The sequence below is a fragment of the Cariama cristata genome, unplaced genomic scaffold, assembly GCF_000690535.1.
Source record: "Cariama cristata isolate BGI_N322 unplaced genomic scaffold, ASM69053v1 scaffold31487, whole genome shotgun sequence".
Classification (NCBI taxonomy): Eukaryota; Metazoa; Chordata; class Aves; order Cariamiformes; family Cariamidae; genus Cariama; species Cariama cristata.
Window position 1 is genome coordinate 10,672 of NW_009625605.1, and position 2,201 is coordinate 12,872.

A 2,201-nucleotide genomic window follows, 5' to 3' on the forward strand; every position below is an offset into this window, starting at 1 on the left:
GCATACTCCCCCCTGCTCGTGGAAATGCAGCCTCTGACTTGCTCAGTTGTGCCCTGCCGAGTGCCACCGACCTTTTCTTTTCTGCCCGGGACCTTTCCAGGCAGCACTGTGGGATTTTCAGCCCAGCTGTTGCTGCACGCGGTGCATACAGCTCGCAGAAACAGGTTGCATAAACTCGTTATTTTCCAAGCTGGCTTTGGCAGCCCTATAAAAGATGAAGTATTTTATTTGGAAAATCTTAATTCATGTGTATTGCGAATGCAGAGTTGGGAAGTACGCAGTTATCATCTACCACAGTGCATTTAGTAACTGCGAACGAGGGCCCTTCCAGCCCGCCAGGCAATCGAGTGCTTAGATAACGCACCGAAAAGTACAGACCTGGCTGGTTTGCACTGTCCGAGCTGAGAATCACATAAAAATAAGCAAACCTCACTGGCTGGAGGATGGGAAGATAGAATTTAAAATCCTTTTAGGTTTAGTGCCGTCAGCTCCTCTATGTACCACAGGTAAGAGAATCTACTTTGTATCATCAAATGTGGTTTTTAACCTGCCGGCCTTTTAAGCAGCAGCAGTTTGGGGGGTGAGGGGGGGCTGTGAAAAGGTCATGACGAAGGGTGCGGAGTGAGAAGGGCTGTATCTGTCTTGCTCAAAATGATCATGCATCAAGCCTCTAAAGAGCAGGTTTTCACGTGGAGTCAATTCTCCTGGTGCCCCCTAAAGCCATGCAGAAAGTGCGATTCTGACACAGCTCAATCAGACGGAGCTTTACGGGGTTGACTCCAGAGGCAGGATGACCCTACCAGCTTAAAACGCTGTTAAAAAATCAGAATTTTTGCTGTGTCCGTAATTTTTTGCAAATTTCAAACTTCAAAAAGCAAGCGCGCCGATGCCGCGCAGTACCGCGGCGGCAGAGCCGGGCTCTGGCAGCGTGACACGGTGATAACCCAGCCCCGCGCGAAGCCGTCAGCAGCGCCGGGCACTGACCCTCTTCCCCAACCTACTGACCCCAGTCAAACATGTGTGAACTTCAAAGACTAATCAGGACCGTTTAATGCTGCCGTTATTAATCACAGGCAATCTCTCCCCTTCACTCTCCTTTAAGGGGGAAAACCCCACGGAAATGAAATGAAAACCACTGCGTTAAGGGTTGCCCAGTAAAAATTACCCAAAGCCCGCCAACGCTGATGTTTGGGTGTCAGCAGCCGTACCAACCTGCGTGCCTTGCACGTGGCATTTTTTTGCTCCCGTTTTTCTCTTGGTTAACTGTGTAGCTTAATATATGACCGTTTACCTTGTAAAATGTCAACCATAAACCATACAGGATGTTCAAGGTGGCTGTAAAACAAACAGGATGTGCAGTGTTGGTTTTGCAACTTTAAATCCTTGCTTTTCCTGACTTTGTCTTTTTTTCACTGTGATTTTAACACTGCATTTTAACAGGGAAGATTCCCTCCCTGCTTTTAATAAGCAACCAATTTGTCCTCCCCCCAGAGCTTCCCTAGTGACACAGAGGGGGCTCCGGTTTGTGTTTTGGGGCGATGATGCCGTGGCCACGCTGCGGATGACCCCCGCTCAGTCCCCTCACGCCGCGCCAGCCTTGTGCCGCAGCCCGGCACCCTCCGGCACCCACCCTGCCGGGAAAACGCCTGAAATAACCCGTTCTAAGTGCCCAGGTCGCTGTGGGGGTCAGGCACTGACCACCTGCCCGGCCAAGGGGGATTTAGCCCCTTCTCAGACAGTTCCTCGTTAGCCTTCTAAATCAATCATCGGCTTTAGAGAAGTGGTACTCCGCTGTTTGCGGTGCACACGGAGGAGAGCCGGACTCTGTACCAGGCGAGCGTAAATTTTCCTATCAGGCCATTGGGAAGGGTTCTCCTGCTGTGGCACGGGTGGCCGATGTCCCTGGGCAGGGGTGCCTGCCCGGCATGGCACAGTCCTCTCAGCCCTGCCTGCGAAGGCATTACACTGTGAATAAGAACAGCTTCTCATTTCTAGGAATTTGTTCCCAGCGATTGCAAACACGCTCTTAAAGCTCCCTAAGAAAAACAAGTCAGAGAACCCACAGGGTTTGTTTGCCTTCTCGTGCTCCAGTGAAGCCTGCCTGCCATTTCCTTTTGTCTTTGATTTTCTCCAAACCTCAAAACCGCGCAGAGCGATGATTTCTGCAGGCTGCCGGTGGTGCTTTTTTTGGTGCGCGGGCA